At 39.4% G+C, this 7,920-nt stretch overlaps 1 non-coding gene across 1 annotated transcript; it reads right to left on the reverse strand.

Moving 5' to 3' along the window:
• Window positions 1–1,298: 1,298 nt before the first annotated feature.
• TRNAL-CAA (transfer RNA leucine (anticodon CAA)) lies at window positions 1,299–1,404 on the reverse strand. Its single transcript has 2 exons — window positions 1,367–1,404; window positions 1,299–1,344 (listed from the first exon to the last, which is right to left on the reverse strand). It is a non-coding gene; the product is annotated as a tRNA-Leu (tRNA).
• Between the last annotated feature and the right edge of the window lie 6,516 nt (window positions 1,405–7,920).

Genomic DNA, 7,920 nt, shown 5'->3' on the forward strand with positions numbered 1-7,920 from the left:
AGACTCTGTCTCAAAAAAAAAAAAAAAAACTAAGTGGTTACGTTAAGGAAAACCCCCATCTATTACTTGACACGTCGTTACTCGACACACCTGAGATCCCCACCCCTCACGGAAGACCCGCATCAGCTTAATACCAACTCATTACCTGACACATCAATTAATCTACACCTGATACTCACGCCTCAGACCACCCCAACTTAATAAAAGTGGGAAAAATCGGGTAGATGGTGCTCAGAATTTGGTGATGAGACCCCTCTGAGCCTGCCAGCGAATAAACGATTCTCCGACTACTCGGTGTGTCCTCGGGACCACCCGCTGTAACAGTTAAAAGAAATAGAGTATAACTATGCTGTGTATTGATTTGCAATATGTCCTTTATAAAGAAAAAGAATATTCACTGGAATAGCACTCTAAAGTATTAAAAAATAAAAACAAAAATTAAAAAAAAATTTAAATATAAAAATTAAAAAAACAACAACAAAAAAGAAAGATAAAGAATAAATGTTTCACGTGAAAGAACCCATGATAAAAGGGAGGAACATGTGAGAGAACTCTATGCTTCGTATGGCTGCATTTCTGTAAAAAAGTAAAATCTTAATGAATAGATATATGTGAATGCAGAGAAAAAAGAACTGTAAGAAATACAAATTGTTGATGGCAACTACTTCTGGGAGAAGAAGGCGTAGCTTTAATATTTTATTCAGGAGTGAAATTGGTACTCAATTTTGACTGAGTAAACAAAGCTATAATTATCAGATGCCAACCGAGTGTGAATATGGATAATTTACAAAAGAAACGTTTGAGAACTAGTTCTGTGATTTTTGAAAATAGGAGAGCAGAGGATCTGTGTAAGATTTCTTTAGACATCGCACTGTCGTGAGCCAGAGGACTGTAGGATTGGTAGGAAAGTGCGACAGGAAGTATCCAGGCTTGGACCTGAAACAAAGCGTGTGGCCTGGCGGAGAAGGGAGGGAGACCAACTGCTCCTCCGTCCCCTCCCGCTCCGCCAGGCAGGGAGCTACCAGGGTTCCGAACCTCACGACTGCCAGATTATCTCGCGACGCGACAAAAAACTCAATTTCTAGTAATCTCCGCTAGATTGAATGTTTTTTGCCTCAAATATCGCGGCTTCTTGAAAATAACGCGATACTTCCGCTTTTACTCTTTTCAGTGTTCCTAGTCCCTGTGAGAAAATTTTAAAAGTCAATTTTTAAAGTGTAGATTGGTAGTTGTTTGCGCTTACTTCTGAGATCAAGTTTAATGTATTTATTCCAAAAATGAAAGAGGCAAAACGATTGTGTCAGAAGTGGGATTCGAACCCACGCCTCCATTTGGAGACCAGAATCCCCAGCGCGGGGAAGCGAAGCTTGAGTCTGGCGCCTTAGACCACTCGGCCATCCTGACACCCTGCAGGAAAGGACACATTTTTTTTGCTAAAATAGAGATCAGCGAGCGACGTTTCTGTGACGTATATGCAAACAAGTGATGATGTCAGGGTTGCCTGGTAACGGTAAGAAAAGAAAGCCACCTGTGGATTGAAAAAAAGGAAAAGATATTGTAGGAGCAGAAAAGATGTTTATGCGTAAAACTGGATACAAGTCTCTTACAGGCTTTACATTCTAGAGATGGGCGTGCACACATTTCTTGTGCCCAGCCTACCCAGATTTCGGGAAGGAAGGAAAGGAAGAACATCTTTTTGTCTCAGTCTCTGGGTCGAGGGTTTCGTTCTTTTGAACATGGTGGGGAACAAAACACCAAAACCCTAACAAAATAAAAAACCCTGTTACTATAAAACAGTCCATTTTTGTCCCCTTTATTTCGTTTGCTTTTGTCCCCAGAACTGCCCCGTTGAAAAGTTTCCCTTGGGTCCGGAAGTGACAGCCGGGGAACGGCGGGGAAAGTCGGCGTAGGGCGCTCATGGCTTCTGCCCGAGCAAGGGCCGCAGGGGCAAGGCCAGTTCCTGCCCCGAGGGACTGGCTCGTCCCAGGTCCCGAGAAACTCCAGGGGCGACACGCTTGCCCCCAACCTTCCTGGTCAGTCTCTGGTGTTTCCGATTGAAAGTCTCCAAGGTGTCCATTGCCAGTGGCGGGTTTTAAGGGGGATGGCGAGTGAGAACCACATCCCCTGACCCACTTTTCCAGCCGTTCCTGTCTTGTGTCAATAATCTGAGCTCTGGACCTGGAGGCCCAAGGTCACATATTTTAATGGGGCCCGAAAACTAAACAGTAAGATATTATTCCTCCAACTAGACATAGAGCCTGTAGGGGCCAGGAATACAGTGCGAAAATAACCTTTGGTAGCCAAATGCCCCCAGGGCAGCGCCTGACAAACATGGTAGGGGCCTGATAAATGTGTTTGAACTCAACTATTTTAACCACTGTATTCAGAGAGCAGAAATATAGTCTTGGGAATTTTAATTAGATTTTGCTCAATAGGCTATTCATTCATTAACATTAAAATGTTTCTTCTTTCTTCCTGTGAGGCAAATGTTAGGACTCTTTTCCTCATGGAGAGAGCCAGATAATTTTGTTTCAGTAGGCCCTATCTTAGATTTCCATAGACTTCCTTGGTTTTATATCCTATTTTTGATAATCAAAGAGAAATTGGTAGATAGGTAATGAGAAGTACAATGAGCATTAGTTTCCCAATCTCCCTCCAAGATATGGGATATGGTATATTTCCTTTCATAAGCTATAGATCTATTAGAAGGAAGTTATCCAGGAAGTGATTCCTAACATGGCAACAGTAACCGCTTAATTATTTATAATTTTGTTCTAATTGCAAAGTACATATAAATTGTTGAAAATACAAATAAGTCAAAAATAAAATTTATCCATACTCTCACTAGTCAGAGGTTAACTACTATTAACATTTTGATATATTTACTCTAGTTTTTCATATGGCATACATTTTCCCAAAGTCATGTGTAGTACATACTTGGCTAACTTGCTTTTTACATGAAAATATTATGAACTTTCGCACTTTCCAAGTACTGAAGTTAAATATTATTTTGCATAAATTTTAATGGCTGCACATAGCCCATTTCAAACCAGTATTGTTGGAACACTGGAGTATTTGTAATTTTTCACTTTCATGAGCAATGCTATGAAGACCATCTTTGTGTAGACAAATATTTTCAAACATCCATAATTATTTCCTTAAATTTCTAGAAGTGGAATCATTAGATCAAAGTTTATCCAATTTTAAAAGCTTTTAATATATACCGTCCAACTGCCTGCTAAAAAGATGTGAAGTAATTTAGATACCAGAAACCTGACCAACACAGGATACCAGGATTAAACAACAACAATAAAAACAATAAAACATTTTAATGGGTGAAAAATGTTAAGGCATTTTTTACAGATTTATTAGTGATGTTCAACATTCATGTTTAAAGGATGTTTATACTTCCTCAGTAAATTGTTCATCAGTTTTTTATTGATATTCATCTTTCCTTATTAATTTATAACATTGTATGAAAACTAAGCTCTTATGATATAGTTTCTATTTACTAAGAACCCAAGCAGAAATTCCTTTTACTATTAATAACAAGAATCCCATTAACTTTCTTAAACATGTGTTCTATTGCCATCTCATGGAAACTATGAGCTATAAAAGTTAACAAAGTTCCAGTGTCAATTTTTAAAACAAAACTGTGGCCCACATTTAACATCCTTTTAATATCATGCTATATGTTTATTATGTTATTCCTGGTCATTTTTTGTTCCATCCTTATTCTTTCTTCCTTTATGGCACATTAAACTCCTGCTACCTTGATTTTATCTGTTAAACAGCTTTAAGTCCATTTTGGAAGAAGGTGAGGTATAAATAAATATGTAAATATATTTACTATTTACTAACAATATTTATGGTGCAAAGAGAATCCCCAGAGGTCATTCTACATTTTTATGAAAAGCTCTTCTATTTAATACAAGAGGAATTTTGAAAGGCCCGACCAATTATTTAAAGAAGGTAGGCAGGGGTGGGGTAAGGAGGGTGCTAAAAAGGAAACAAGCTCACAGTGGTGGTCTATGCCAATTTTAAAAAACAGGATTTAATTTCCAACCTTGAAATCAATCTCTTGACTGTTTTATTGGAGGCTCCATAAAAATCATCTGATTTTCTGACACCATGTCCAGGATTTACTTTAGACTAGGTAAGGCTATATTTGAAATCAGATTGACCATAAATTGATAGTTGTTGAAGTTGAGAGATGATATGGGGGTTTCACTGTTATATCTTCTTTATTTTTGTGTATGCTTAAAGGTTTCCATGGTAAACAGTGCAATATAAAAAGAAAAAAAAAATCTGCTGGGGGCAGTAGCTCAATCTGTAATCCCAGCAACTCAGGAGACTGATAGGAGGATAGCTTGAGCCCAGGAGTTTCAGGCTACTGTGAGCTATGATTACTCCACTGCACTCCAGCCTGGGTGACAGAGCGAGACCCTGTCCCTTAAAACAACAAACAAAAAAACACCCCTAGTCTCACCAAAAGCATCTGTTAATTTATTTTTCAAATACGTAGGTTGAAAATGTGAAGTCTTTCTACACTAAAAGAAATTATTACCTTCTCACTTTTTTCTGTTACATTCTTGTGTATCACAACCCCTAAACTGGATTTCAAAATTGTATTCCATACAAATCCAAATTCTGTAAGTGCTCTGAATGAAGAATCTAGTAAAGAGACGTGTGTATCTGAAAAGGTTACCTTCAAATGCCTTGCTTACATTTCAACTTCAATGCAAAAATAAGTAAACAAATAAGTCAGACCTGAGAAATTTATTTTCTCTTAAACAGGGAAAATGGAAATGTAACTGGGGCAATGTTGTAAAGTACAAGTATTGTTTACACATTTTGATGTCTAAGCTACTTCATTAACACGCTAGCAAAGCCAATTTCCCTACAACCACCCCACCAACTCTGCTTTGGTTGGGCTTTCTCATTATTCCTCACAGAAACCTCCTAGGAGGAATTTCTTGGTTAAACAAGGTGCAGGAATTAGTAATTACATAATTAAGTCAAAGCAGGACTGAGCTAGTGGACACCAGCTTATCAACCTCAAGGAAAAGGGCATCCTAGCACTCTGGGAGGCCGAGGCGGGCGGATTGCTCAAGGTCAGGAGTTCAAAACCAGCCTGAGCAAGAGCAAGACCCCTGTCTCTACTAAAAATTTCTACTAAGAAATTAATTGACCAACTAAAAATACATATATATAGAAAAAATTAGCCAGGCACGGTGGTGTATGCCTGTAGTCCCAGCCTACCCGGGAGGCTGAGGCAGAAGGATTGCTTGAGCCCAGGAGTTTGAGGTTGCTGTGAGCTAGACTGACGCCATGGCACTCACTCTAGCCTGGGCAACAAAGTGAGACTCTGTCTCAAAAAAAAGAAAAAGGGCACTAAAGAAAAAATACAGACCTTGCACTTGGGCTTCCTCTCAGATTACCGTGGTCCACAGAAGTCTCCTGCAGCACACAATGTTTTACTTTTCCCCAACTCGTCTTTAGTTGTGCTTCACTTCTTTTTCATGTTATTTTTCCCCTTCCTAATTGACTTTAACTTTTCCAAGGAGAGAAGCCAAGTTCTCTTGTATTCTTCTCTGGAGTCAAGTTCAGCTGAGGCACCCAACACTGGTTAGTTGTATATTTGAGTCAAAGAATGTCTTTCATTCGTGAAGAGGCAACTCACCCACCATTGGTACACCAAGAACCTTTTGAGTTTTTTTATTTTGCTGGGAGGAGATGTGTGATTGCCCTCTATACTCTTTGGTCTGGACCTCAGATAACTGAAGGCATTAGCAAATGGCTCTCCTTTATCATCTGACAGCTATTTGCTTACTTTCATAGTGTTGAATTCTGTCATCTCACTTAATTGTACATAGTAGAGAGAAGAGTCATGTTCAGTTTCCCTTTATTCTCTGAACCTGTCTCTTGTAGGCCTTGTCTGCTTTTGGGGAAGATGCTCTTCTCTGCGTGTCCACCCGTATGAGAAAAAGCAAGAGTAGCTGAAGACATGTATGTGTGCACATGCATGCAGACTCACACAGACATACACACACCCACACATTTTCCTGGGGCAACAAAACAATTAAGGAAGGAGTTGTTGAAGCCCTAATATGTAATTAACAACTTCCAGATGTTCTGAGGAAAAAAACAAAGAGGAGCCAAAAGTATCCTACTGGGCCCATATCTGCTTATTTAGTGACCCAATTGCTGATTCAATGAACCCAAAGGTTGCTTACCTTTCTGCAGATGAGTAAATTTAGAATCCTTTACAAATTCATTTAACCTCATTCAAAATGGCAGGCTTTTAAATTAGAATTTTAAATAAATACCTATGAACCCACCACCCATACCAGAAGATAACTAGTAACACATATCAACCTATACCCTCCTCTACCCCATCCTCCGACACACCCCATAGGTAACCATGATCCCACTGTTCTTATTACAAAAAAGGTAATCATAAGATAGTCTTGTGAAACTTTTTTTTAGAGACAGGGTCTATGTTGCCCAGGCTGGTCTCAGCCTCCTGAGTAACTAGGATTACAGGCTCAAGTCACCATGCCCAGCTCATTCTTCTGAAGCCTTTTCACTTAGCATTGATAGTAAGATTCACCCTTATAGATACATCCCCATTCAAGTTGGAAGTAGCTTTGTTGAATCCAACAAGATTGGTTACCATTGCTCTAGCTGCTGCTTTTAATAAAAACACAATAAAATTCTGCTCCACTAGGTCTACTGGGAATAAAGTAGACCCAGTATGAGATCCTCTAAGTTAGCCTGGAGACAGCCCCATCACTGAGGCAGCAAGAACCAGGAGTCCATCCCAAGGGCATGTTTCTTTGGACTGGTACAAAGTGTCCTCTTTGTGGGCCTTTATTTTTCCTCCCTCCCCAATGGACTAAATTAAATGAAATTGTAATGATTTTGAATGGGACTCTTCACCCCATTTTCCAGTTACAGATCCTCAAGTTTAGAGTAGACAGTGTTATAAGGCAGGCATCCCAGGGCAATGGACTAGCACTCCAAGGCTTCCAGTCTCAGCTCTGCCCCTCTTAAGCAGAAAAGCATAATCTATATATATTTTGGGGCAAGATTTGATGTATGTGGTCATGTGTTCCATCTCAGTTTGAATCCTGGTTTTGCTGCTTCCTAGCTGTGCACCTTGGATAAGTCATTTACCCTCTCTCTGCTTCAGTTTCCTTATCTGTAAAATAAGGGCAATAGTACATACTTGATAAGGTTGTTATGAGCATTAAATAAGTTACTGTGCATAAAGCTCTTCATAATATGTGCAAAGCACTGCTTATGTCTTTTAAAAGTATTTATATACATGTATATAAGTTATCATATGCATTTGTATCTCAGAGTATTCAGCAAAAGCTAACCTAGCCTCATGGAAGCCCCTTTCTATAGCCCCTGGTTACATTATTTCCCTTAAAACCTGATGAATAAAGAATTAGGACATAATATCACCAACTCATGATCTTCAGCCATGGAACCCCAACGCCTGGTACAGGAGACTATGCTGTCTTCTGAGGCCATGTTCAGAAAGGAAAATAATCCAAATCCCTGGGAATAGAGCTATTCTCTCAGCCTGATCTTTCTTCCTCAGCACGTGGTAACTCCATGCCCCCAAGGGCTTGGGCTGGTGGTTCTGGGCTAGGAAGCAAGTTTTGGGTCTTCTGATCTATGCCAAGTATTACTGCATTTTTCCATTTCCAATTACAAAAAAAGGACTTGAGCAAACACTTTCCTAACAAAATTACAGAATTAACCAATACAAGAGCTATAGGCTATGATGTCCAAAACTTCTTTTTCAGGACCATTAGAAAGTAGTGATATGGTACTGAGCAAGTAGTTTTTATCATGGGATTCTGGACCCATGTGGGAAATCAAAACCATTAAGCATTTCCTCCCCCC

The sequence above is a fragment of the Microcebus murinus genome, chromosome 15, assembly GCF_040939455.1.
Source record: "Microcebus murinus isolate Inina chromosome 15, M.murinus_Inina_mat1.0, whole genome shotgun sequence".
NCBI classification, from domain to species: Eukaryota; Metazoa; Chordata; class Mammalia; order Primates; family Cheirogaleidae; genus Microcebus; species Microcebus murinus.